Source organism: Lytechinus pictus, unplaced genomic scaffold (genome assembly GCF_037042905.1).
Source record: "Lytechinus pictus isolate F3 Inbred unplaced genomic scaffold, Lp3.0 scaffold_20, whole genome shotgun sequence".
Classification (NCBI taxonomy): domain Eukaryota; kingdom Metazoa; phylum Echinodermata; class Echinoidea; order Temnopleuroida; family Toxopneustidae; genus Lytechinus; species Lytechinus pictus.
This window is the reverse complement of record NW_026974141.1, coordinates 4,232,914-4,244,820: the sequence shown is the minus strand read 5'-3', so window position 1 is coordinate 4,244,820 and position 11,907 is coordinate 4,232,914.

The window sequence follows — 11,907 nt, the reverse complement described above, 5'->3', positions numbered from 1 at the left end:
CAAGCTTTGCTTTTTAGTAGGCCCCTCCACTTTTTTTCATTTCATTGCTACGTTTAAATCCTGTGTGTTATGCATTTTTTTCAGTGTTAAAATGATTTATTATAAATGTACTTTGATGATTGTGGAATATGAATATATCAATAAAAAATAAAAATAAAAAAAATAAATAACTTTGAAAGTTTATGGATAGAGTGAATGAAATGTGGACATGGGTATAGTTGACAGTCTTAAGTCTCCGTTCAAATGTCATTTATGGTCAATGAACGTGGTATTATGTCATTATATGAATGGTGTTTTTGTGAATGATTATTTTTTAGTAGTTTTCAAAGTTAGCACTGCTGCTATATTAAATTGCGTAATGCAGGCGAGACTGCCAGAGGCGTTCCACTTGTTTTGTTTCATAACTGAAAGTTTCATAGGTCTAGTACATTAAACTTTAATAGACAAAAAGGTAATCGAGTATCACTCATAATTTTTCTCAAGTTTTTTTTATAGCTTATATAGTTAATTATGTAGATTATGGAGATGTTGGCTACGGATTTATGTACCTACTACATGTAGGCCTGATTGTCCCTAAAACTGTAATTGAATGGCCATGCCCATTCAGATTTGTAAACTGAAACATAGATTAGTTAATACCTGGCTGCGAGATGGTGTCCTGTGAATTATGTGCCTACTGGGCCTTGCCCCTGAAGTACTGTAGGTGAATGGCCATGCCCAGTCATATATTTCATACTCCATTTTTGTCTCACCTGCATAGTAGAGTGAGACTAGATAGGCGCCGCTTTTCTGATGGCGGCGGCGTCAAATCTTAACCGATTGTGAAATGACAGCATAACTTAAAAAAGTGTATGGGCCTAGTTCATGAAACTTATGCATAAGAGTAATCAAGTATCACTGAACATACTTTGCGAGTTTCAGGTCACTTGACCAAGGTTGAACGTCATTTAAGGTCAATGAACTTTGGCCATGTTGGGGGTATTTGTTGAATAACCATCATAAATTTGAAAGTTTATGGATCTGATTCATAAAACTTAGACATAAGAGTAATCAAGTGTCACTGAACATCTCTAGCAAGTTTCAGGTCACATGACCAAAGTCAAAGGTCATTTAAGGTCAATGAACTGTGGCCATATTGGAGGTAATTATTAAATTGCTGTCATAACTTTCAAAGTTTATGGATAAAGTTTATGAATTGTGGAGACGGGGGTAATCAAGTATCACTGACAAGTCATAGGTCACATGATCAATGACAAATGTCATTTAGGGTCAATGAACGTAGTATTGTATGATATGATTGGTGTTATTTGTGAATAATTATTTCATAGTAGTTTTCAAAGTCAGGACTGCTGCTATATTGAATCGCGTAATGCAGGTGAGACTACCAGAGGCACTCCGCTTGTTTTTATTTTTACATAGTTTAATTCTTGCTGGGAGTTGGTGGTGACACTGCCAGTGGTTTTCCACTTGTTTATACTGTAATGCAAAGTGGTGCTTTGAGAAGTGAGACCAAAATATCAGGTTTTTGCATACTGCGCAAAGTATAGTAGTGTAAATAGACCGTCTTGTTAAAAAATATTAATGTCTGAATGGGCATGTTGGTCATCTATATCTGTCCTACCAGTATCATCATGGATTCTTAATGAGTACTTCTATCGAAGGTTGTAAGGACCTGGCGGCTCTGTACTTTTGATTTCCTTTTTTAATAGTCCGTCTGACATAGGTACCTGCAGAAAAAGTATGAGTGGAACAATATCTTGACTATGATAGACTGATAATCTATTCCCCTTTCTGCACATATATATGTTCCTACAGTTTCCATTTTATTTGCAATTTTTAAGTTTGCACGTTAAAGAACAAGTCCACCTCATCAAAAAGTTGTCTTGATTATTAAAAGTTCAACGAGCATAACACTGAAAATTTCATCAAAATCGGATGTAAAATGAGAAAGTTAGAAATGACATTTAAAGATTTGCTCAATTTCACAAAACAGTTACATGTATATGCACATACTGGTTGGTATGCAAATGAGGGGACTGATGACGCCACCCACTCAATATTTCTTTTGCATTCTATTATATGAAATATGAAATATTTCAATTTCTTCCTCATTGTCATGTGAAGAAAAGATTTATTCCTCCCTGAACATGTGGATTAGCCTACATGTACCATTGTCTTAACATTATGTGATTCAGTCAAGTTGGTCATTGTTGTCATATAATTTAAACAAAAAAACAAAAATAGTGAATGAGGGGCATCATCGACTCTGTCATTTGCATATCACCAAGTTGTGCATAATTTTTTTTTTGAGAAATAAGCAAAACTTCAAAATGTCATAACTTTCATATTTTACATACGATTTTGATGACATTTTCAGTGTTGTGCTTGTTCGATTTAAACATTTTTCTGGGGTGGACTTGACCTTTAAACAAAAAGCCACTGGAAGATTTTATTTTCACACATGTAAATGTCGGTCTACATGGGGAGTGGAACTGTTAAGATCAAATTGAAAAATCATCCTTTTGACCCTAATTCAATGGAATTTGTCGACCCATTTCTTCCAGATCTGGTGAAAGTTATCTGTGTTTTGACCTAGTTATGATGCATGTAAGCAATTTTGAGGTTTGCCCCCTTTTGGATTTTTTTTCTGGAGGGGGGGATTGAAGGTCTTCCTTCTCTGCATCGATTACATGTGATGTTGGAAATGATATGAGTTGATTTTAGTAACCCTCTAGTGTTTCTTCATACATGCACATGGGCAAAATAAAAAAAAAAGGTGCCAGGCATAAGGCCTGAATCTCAAAGCAATTTTTTTGCAATTAAATAAACAAAATTATGCAAAACCACGGAGGCCCTTCTATTCTTACTGCAGGACGAGCACCTTATTATTTTTTGTTTCATCATGCTACAGTAGGTCAAAATTATAAATTTTCTTGTCTTAAAGCAAAGTGCAGCATCGTGATCATGCCTAATTGCATCGTGATCTCTTGAACTTGTCTTCGTTTCTTTGTTACTGGCCATTAACCCTTTGAATATTCATGAATGTCATTTCTGAGCTTAGCCTTGGATGGCTTTCCAGGAATATGTGTGTTCAAAGACCTGCACTTCACCAGCTTTTGCGAAAGTCAAGCACTGAAGAGGCACTGTGTACCTCCGATCAAGCTGCACGGTCAAAAGACGTCCCTTCATGTCCCTGCTTAATCACTATGTTGCGCCCATCATGCTCTCATCGCTTAAACATGAGAGCACTTGCCTGTCAGGCTCCTTCCGCTGATTTCCGATCGGCCGGCCTTTGTAAATTAGCCCCCTCAATGGTCGCTGACTGCAGGCCCGGCCGACTGTTCTGTGGGATGTCTCTGACGAAACATCGTCCATTAGGTTGGAATGAGCATGAGCGTAATGAAGTGGCCCGTCTCCTGGCATACGCAAACAGAGCGATCTGTTTTGCTGGAGGCATCTGATGATATTGAAGGGCGTAATTGATGCGAGTGGACGTTTTGTTTGCTGCAGAGTCTTGAGCCGGAAGCAAGGGAAGAATTGCACTGATGGGATACAATTGGCTTTTTTCCCAGTGTATGTACATGTAAGAGAGGGTCCTACAGGCTCTTCTCCTGAAAGGTCACAGCTTTGTCAAAGTGAGCTTACAAAGGTGCACGGACTACATCAAAGAGATCATTATTCGAAAGGGCACAGACATTTTACACATACCTTTTTATATCGAAATTTTACGTAGACGAAACAAAGATGTGGTAGCCCTACATGTCTGAACCTTAACAGACACATTATTCAAGATTATTCATTAGAGATCCGGATAGTGTTTTATAGAGCTGATTCTAGGCTACCTGCAGCTTTGCATGTGACAGGTGATACTTCCTTATTCAAAAAAATTTAATTATCTAAAATTGTCTTCCCATCAAAGTTGAATCTGGGCTCCGTAACACAAAGATTAGCGATCAGTCGCTAACTTAGACCATGGACCTATCCATGTTACACGCTCTTTTACTTTAAAATATTGACCAGGAACCAATCATAATTTTTCTTTCATTGCTTAGCTATGTGTTACGGGGTCCTGATCTCTTTAGATTTGAATCTAACAAACATTTGAATGCAAAGACCATTTCACCAGATTTCATGAAAGTTCACTCCCATAATGTTAAAATTGTTGATGTCCCCATTTAGCACAAGAAAGTTTTCATTTATAAAATGGTCCCCAATTCATCAATGGTCAATTATCATTGGTCTCCTTGAAAAGTACATGTTAATAATTTATTAAAAAGGTGACTTATCTTAATACCCATCCCAAATTTAATAAGGGTGTCAAAAATACTAAAATAATGAAAAAGGGTATGTATTTTGCTAGGGAAGCTACGTGTTTAGGGTCAAATTTGCTAGGGTATAAAAAAGACAAATGTTTTATAAAGGATGTACTTTTTGCTCCAACCGTCAACACTACGTGTTTAGAGTCTGATTTGCACGAGGTGTAGGAGGTGGGGCCGTACTAAACCCAATGATGTAGGTAAAGGTAAAACCGACGACTGAAGTCCGTGACATAAAACAATTGAAATATCGCTGTACTTGTTTAATTTCTACCCTTTCCAAATTTTACTGACACATACTTTTTCTAAAGCTTATCTGTTTGAAGGGAAAAAATGCTTCCATAGGACTTTGCTTTCATAAGTATACAAACTGAAGACAAATTGTTGGGGATGAAAGATGTTTCAGTAACATCAGTATTGGAAGTCTATTCATTGAGTAGTCTCACCACGTATAACTTTTAGCATTGAATTATGCATTGTGCTTTGTGAGAGCGAGTTTCCTGGAAACAAGTTAACCTGCAAATCTCATGAAGGGCTTGTGCCCATACCATCATTATTCAACTCTTCATAGACTAGATCTTCATCATTCATGTTAAATAGGCCTACATTGATTGTCATAGTATTCTTACACATGAGGCAGGGTGCTACATAACTTTTTAGAAGCACTTGCCCAGTCAGGCAAGTAAATTCTTAAATAGTTGGAATATACTTGCCCAAAAATCCTTGAAAAAAAAAAGTTTTACCTCTTGAAAAGAAAGTTTTGCGGTTTTATAAACCATTGACCTTTTTCTCTCTTTTGTCATGAACTGATCTACCTTGTTATTGCATTTCTTTTTCCAAAGTGATTTTATCTTGCCTGCCATGACCAAAATTAGGGTCAATATCATATATCGACCCTAATTTTGGTCATTCTACTGTGAGAATTTTGCTTGCCCAATTCAGGCAAGTAGTTTTGGTCTTAAATTCAAAACACTTGCCCGGCTCTAACTTTTACTTTGCCCCAGGCAATCGGGCAAGTGCTTATGTAGCACCCTGCATTAGGGGGTCTTTGGTCCGTGAAATACAGAGGATTCAAGAAAATGGCCATCAAATGACAAAGAACAGCAGGAAGGTCTTTGTTGAAAACTGGTGAACGGGAATAGCAGTTTTGTCCTTAGTTTCGCAGCTGACGAAAAATTGCAAATATTTCGTTTGTCCAGAGTTAATCGCTGATGTGGTTTACGGTACACCATGTGAAGTGTTTATAGAAACAGTGGATAGAAGAGGAGAAGAAATGGATAGGCGAGAAAGTGGAGATTTGAGAGTAGAGTATTCTTTCTTGAAAGTAGTCCTGAAAAGGACTGTAAACCAGGAAAGATTGATGAGTTGAGAACAGCTTGAGTAGTAGAGCTAATGAGGAGATGCTGGCTTGAGTCGGCGAGTAGAGATGATGAGTAGTAGAGAGACTCGACGTTTCCAGAGTTAAGAATGAAACTGCTGTTTTGATTAACCAGTTTTCGATAAAGACTTGGATGTTTTTTGTCACGAAGGGCATTTGACAATAAATTTTCTCTGTTCTTGAGCCTGATGTGTGTCACAAAGAGAAGCTCCCTTTTGTAATTAAAAAGAAGAGATGCACCAAAATGAATTATACATGTATGTAAAGCCGAAGTGCAAGAAGCTCCTCAGAGCTGGTAGTGACAAATGAGATGCAAGGATTTTCAAAAGTTTAGAACAGTTCTCAGCAAAAGTCACCAACAAATCTCCCCATAAAATGCTTTCCGGAGCTTAATTTTGTGTAGTATGGCCAAGATGTCGTCTCTTTTGTAGCCATTTTTGTCAGCAGAATCAAATTTTCCAATTGGACACACAACGGTCTGGATTTATGTTTAAAAATCAATTTGGTGAATGGTTTGCTCAGTGACTGCAAATAACCTTTTCAATCAACTGTCTTGCTTCGTACTAGTCTCCATCTTATTGATTGCCGACGAATAATCACGTAAAACAAAACCGTTCAAACATAAAGAATGTTTCTAGGAACCCTCTTATTTAATATACATTGTGGAGCATTGTGGCCCAGTGGATTAGTCTTCTGACTTTGAAACAGAGGGTCGTGGGTTCGAATCCCAGCCATGGCGTAATTTCCTTAAAGAATTTTATCCACATTGTGCTGCAGTCAACCCAGGTGAGATGAATGGGTACCCGGCAGGATTAATTCCTTGTATGCAAGAGTGCTGAAAGGCAGCTCGAGCTAAAGCCAGGTTAATAATTATAATAACAATGCGCCTCGGAATAGAATATTTCTAGATAGATGGCGCTCTATAAATTCCTATTATTATTATTATTATTATAATACATGAAGGAAATAGACTACATTTTACTTTTTTTCTGAGTTGGCAGTTTTGTGAGCAGCCTTCCTCCAATTTTATAATTTTATATTGTTGATTTTGCCATCATTAATTTCTTCTTTGCTTTGTTTTGATTTATCATGTGACTAAGGGCAACCATGTGGCTGTCACCACACGGTTCTGCCATTTTCCAAATCCAAGAACACATGTCAGTCAGTGACTCAATAGGTGGTTTCAAACCGCCTCGATCACAAGATTCCCCGTTAAATTACGAGAACTTTTTAAGGCTAAAATATACCCATTAATTATTCATGCATTCACACCGAAACACTGAAACATACCCTTCGGAATAAGTTCCTCAGGTTATGAGCATGCGCAGTATGGTCTGATAAGCAAGCGAGGCGCGAGATTCAAATTCACTAGCTCAGCAGCCACCCAAGGCGCCCGTGCCCAACTACACACTAGGTGGTTTCAAACCGCCTCGATCACAAGAATCCCCGTTAAATTACGAGAACTTTTTTAGGCTGAAAAATACCCATTAATTATTCCTGCATTCACACCGCCCTGAAACATACCCTTCGGGATAAGTTCCTGAAGTTACGAGCATGCGCAGTATGGTCTGATAAGCAGCAAGGCGCGAAATTCAAAATCACTAGCCCAGCAGCAACCCATGCACGGCGCCGCATCCAACGACACGCTGGGCTAAAAGTTCCCGTAATTTGCTTTCAGACCGCCAAAATACCCACGACCTTGGAAAAATCCCCGCGAAAGTTCTCGTAATTTCGCCAAGTACCTACTATTTATCGGGTATTTTCTTTCGGGGATATTACGCGTAGTTTGCTTTCAGACCGCCAAAATACCTGGTATTTTCTGATCGGGGTAAATTTCCCGATCAGAGAATACCTGGAACTGGCGAACTTCGAGGCGGTCTGAAACCACCTACTGGGCTAAAAGTTCCTGTAAATTGCTTTCACATTGCCAAAATACCTGCGACCTTAGAAAAATCCCTGCGAAAGTTCTCATAATTTTGACAAGTACCTAATATTTAGTGGGTATTTTTCTTTCGGGAGATTACGCGTAATTTGCTTTCACATTGCCAATATTACCTGGTATTTTCTGATCGGGGTAAATTTCCCGATCAGAAAATACCTGAAACTGACGAACTTCGAGGCGGTCTGAATCCACCTAAAGCTACAACTTTCTCTGAATGGATCAAGGGATATATTTCCTTAGATGAAAAGATCATTTCAAATAAAAGAAAAATGAATAAAATCATAGAAGTCTGCTAAAAGAAGTGGAAGAAAATGATGAAACAAACAAATTTAAAGCCTGCCTAGAATTTTGGTAAATAATCAGAAATATGAAATATACTGCTATTTGAATATTACAAAAACATACTTCTATCATTTCCAATAATCGATTTTTAAAGAGATTTTTTATATGATCATTGGATAGATTTAGTCCCCTTTCTTTTAAACCCATACAGAACAAGAAGAAAATTTATTGGGACCAACATTTTGTTTATTTTGGCATGAAATATAGGCTTTAAAGGGAGTAAAATTAATGAAGAAAAAATATTGAAAAAAAAAAAAAAAAACTGATTATGGATTGAAGAATAAGGCAAAGCAAGAGAACTCCATGGTAATCTTGCAGTGCAGGAATATGAGATGGCGTAAGGAAAACCCTGATGAAGAGATCGGCTTTGAGTGGAAAGTTTACAAACTTTCAAGAAGCCTGAGAGCCCCAAACATTTGCCAAAATTTCATGGAAAACTCATCCCTGAGTCACGGCCGACTGGAAGCCCTGTTGCAAGGGAGCTGTCAGGCTGCTGTCATCCCGCGTTAACAAGCCGCGGCTTGTCGTTGACGTCGATTGATTGTGACACCCTGCCATATTGGATCAGTCGCAGCATCGAAGGAAGTGAAATGATTTTGCGCTATTTTGGTACGAAAAAGAAGCGATGTGAGGAAAGAGTTCAGCAACTTTTCACCAGGTTACCTAATTTGCTTAGGAGAGTCTGAAGATTCTATGGGAAAGTAGATGATGGCAAGGTCAGTCTGATGTCCCCTTGTGGAGATTGGATGCGATATTCACTGAGTAAAATAAGAGATAAACTAAGGTCAACTATTAGCGTGTCAGTAGTTGCATTGATTGACAGGATTGTTGATCTATTTTTCAGCTAGCTTGTTGAAAAAAAGAAGCAAGTTTGCTAATAACATAATAGCAACCAGAGGACCTTCAAACTTATCGAGAGACAGAGTCTAGCCAATGCTGCAGACACTTCTCAAATTGACAGGTGCATTAATAGTCTCCATGTTGGGAGATGGTAATAAGGCTTTTAAATCAAAGAAATTAGATATATGGATATCTTTAATATTTTAGTAGCAAGTGGTCTATTGCATGAGTCCAACCAATGATAAGCATTTTCATATTTATACTAAAATATCTTGTTGCACAAAATACTCATGTTTCGACCTTCCTTTCGAGGCCTGGACAAGTTATGCAATTTACAGAATACAGGTACCCTTTTTTCTAAATCCGGTAATTGTGGCTATGCTATAGACCTTCAATAAAGGTTTCCTGCACCTGTGCGACCGATTTCTTGTCTTCCCCAATTTTTTCATGGATTCCATTTGCTGAATACCTTTGAAGGTTGCTCTGTCCATGGACAACTGCCTATCTTTTACAAATTCAAGAAGAAAGAAAATCCTTTATGGCATACTTTTTTGAAAGACTTCTGTTCGTTTTATTGTGCATGGATTAAATACAGGTGGGTTTGTGTTTCAGACAGGATGTTCTTGAGATGGAAGAATTGAATGATGTAATTTTATATTATTAATTACGTGATAATTTGTACACCTGCCCTTAATTAGAGTGGTGATTCACACAGATGCTGGTAAGATGGTGATGTATGATTTTGGCAACAGTTGTCACAATAGAATTATGACATGTTTCAATTCTCGATATGAAATTGATATTCTGTATGAGTTTGAAAATTCCTTTAATAGACAGACATCAGAAATGAAATGAAGAATTAAGATGAAATGAAAATATGTATTTTATTGTTAGAAATAGAAATCTGAGAATTGAATTATTCCGAAAGTTCATTTTGCCCAGTTGATCGTGGGCCTGGCAGCCACTGTTGCAGTACCAGATCAACTAGGCTCTATCCCTTAAATACTAGGGCCGTCTGCACCATCCCGAGTTTTCAAATTAGCGCGCTATTTCTGATCCGGCAAATTATCTCGATCTGAAAAATCTCGAGATTGTTTGCAATGGAGACGCAATTATCGCGCTAGTTGCAGGATTAATCTCGAGATTGCAATCCCAAGTCAACTCGGGTTTATTTGCAAAATAGCGCGCTATTTTTACGAATTATCCCGCTAATTCGCAGGTGCAGACGCACTCGAGATTGGACTCGGGGTAATTTATTCATGACGTCAGTCCATAATGCAATTCGCGTTCCACTTCCGCCTTGGTCAAAACATTTATAAACACATCGCGATCGTACCGAACACATGCACTTTATACACGCGAATAGACCTTATCGCAAATAGCGTTCATCGTTTCCCCAATCAGCAACTATGGTGTCCCACCAGTGAATGGATTTTGGGAGAGACCAGACCGATGGGGGAGGCGCTCATTATCGACGATGGTCATAGTCAATAACAACACTGACAGCACTGTCGTCTTATTTATTTATATATTTATTTATTAATTCATTGCAACCATGACAGTTTGATTATTGACAATGCAAAGTAGTACAATTAAATACACAATTACATATGAAAGAAATAAAAACTGGTGAGAAATATGTAACAATATAGAACTGTACATTAATACCAAAACAAACAGGGAAATTACCAGCATAAAAAGGAAAACGGGATATGAAGAATAAGCAGTGAATGAAAACAAGAATATCTATTCAAAGTTGAAAAAATACTCACAAGAAACGGGGGGGGGGGGGGGGGGGGGGGCAAAAAACCTGAACCGCATTTCTTTATAAATGGTCAAACCAGATCGTTCAGAATAAATTAGGATAGTTAATAGGTAATTCGGATGGGAAGGAGGAAGAGATGGGGAGAAAGTAATAAGGAATATGAGAAAGAAAGGAGAAGAAGAAAAAGAAGAAAAGGGAGGAGAAAAAGAAGATGAATATGAAGGAGGATCAGACGAAGAAAGAGAAGAAGAAGAAGAGAAAAAAGGAAGTTGAAAAAAAGGAAGTAGAAAGAGGAGGGGAGTATGAAAAAGGGTAAGGGGCCAAAAAGGAGAAGAAAGGAGGAAAGAAAGAAAGAAAAGAAGGAGAGAGAGAGAGAGAGAGGGAAGAGGAGGAAAAGGGGAAGGGAGCATAAAGAATGAATCTGGAAGATATTACACATTGTATCACTTTCAAGTATACAGACTTAACAAGATAGCAAATCTGGGAATACGCAATATTTAAATATAAAATGTATGTATAACATCAAGAGACTGCTCGATCCTTTCAACTGGGTAATAAACAAACTCATTGCGCTAAGACTATTCTTGTTATTGAAGGTTGTACAGACACCAGGGGATAAAACTCTGTTTGTACCTCTTTGTTTTACACGTTGACAAGGGAAATTGTTTTCTGTTCCTAAAATCATACTCATACTCTTTCTTTGATGGAAGGAGGTTATTTAAGATATGATCTGACTTTTGCAATTGGAGGAATTGCTTTTCACACATGATTTTCCTGCGGTCGGATAACAATTCTAAGTTTAATTCTTTGAGTGCCTCAGTATACGATAATTGTGGGTTGATGATACGCATTGCTCCTTTTTGTACAGATTCCAGTAATTGTGAATGTTCGTTTGTTTACCCCCCTTCACAAAATGTGAGCAAATAGCATTTCTTTCCTCCTCTCTCTCTGTCGTTGCCTCCTTCTCCGCCATGACATTAAAACCATCATATTTAACAAAGAATACTTCTTCACTCGCTGAGCGCGGCTGAGCTGAGAGGATTGTTGCATAACACCGGTCGAATTCGGCGAAAGTGCTAGTGAAAGGAGTACATTGATTGCATATCGCGGGAAGTTATTCAAAAACGCGCGCCGTTGAAACTCCAAGATCCGAAAGTGCGCATGCTTGGAATATCTGGCCTGTTGCCTCGCTCGAGCAGGAATCGCTCTTCTTGCGATGGTGGAGACGGGGTTTTTTGAATCTCGAGATTAATCGCGAAGAGGGCCGAAAATCTCGAGATTGAGCAAACTCGGGATGGTGCAGCACCGCCTATTGAACGCCAAA